We start from the raw sequence: 832 nt of genomic DNA on the forward strand, positions 1-832 counted from the left end.
CCGGTGCCCTCCCTGCTGCCCGAGGGCGTCACCTTCAGCATGCAGAGCGATGATCCCCGCCTCTACGACGAGGACGATTACGCCGACGCCACCCTGCGCCAGCCCACCGCCCCCACCCACCTCCAGCCTCACCCCGAGCATGGCCCGGAGATTGCATATGCTCATGGCCACAGCGCTCTTGCTGGCCCTGGACTTCTGACTGAGCGGGAGAAGCCCCTGGAGGCCGGCCATGTGCCCAGGAGACTCTCCTCTCACGGACCCGAGCGCATCCCCGGCCAGATTCGCGGGGTGAGTTTCGGCCACAGCGCAGGTTCCTCCCACGGCCGCTCCGTCAGCAGCAGCAACCTCAGCAGGCATCAAGGACACGCCCTCAACCAAGAATACAGCCACCAAGCGACGGTCGTTCCCTTCAGCGCTCACGAAGAAGTCGCGGCTGAGGCGAACCACCGCCTCCACCCGACCCACGCCACGCCCGAGGTCCAGCACAGGGGCGGATGGGGTGAGAGAAGCCACTCCGGCGAGAGGCAGGAGCCCATGCCCTCCGCGGAGGAAGGCCGCGGCCACAGACAGCGCGGAGGAAGCAGGGAACGGCGCCAGAGGAAGAAGCAGACGCACCACCACCACCGCCGCACCGAGGAGCGCCGCGCCGCCGTATGAGCGCCGTGGCGGACGCGTCCTCCGTTGCCTCAGGAAGCTAGAGTTAAGAGGCGTCGCCCGCCTGGGGATCCTGCTCACAGCGCCGCGCAGGACTCTCGAGATGGGTGAAGGTTGAAGAAAAGACTAAGCGACTCGCTGTGAAAATGTTTTCCCCCAAGGCAGACGGATGAGGGAC

The sequence above is a fragment of the Penaeus monodon genome, chromosome 21 (genome assembly GCF_015228065.2).
Source record: "Penaeus monodon isolate SGIC_2016 chromosome 21, NSTDA_Pmon_1, whole genome shotgun sequence".
In the NCBI taxonomy this organism is placed as follows: Eukaryota; Metazoa; Arthropoda; class Malacostraca; order Decapoda; family Penaeidae; genus Penaeus; species Penaeus monodon.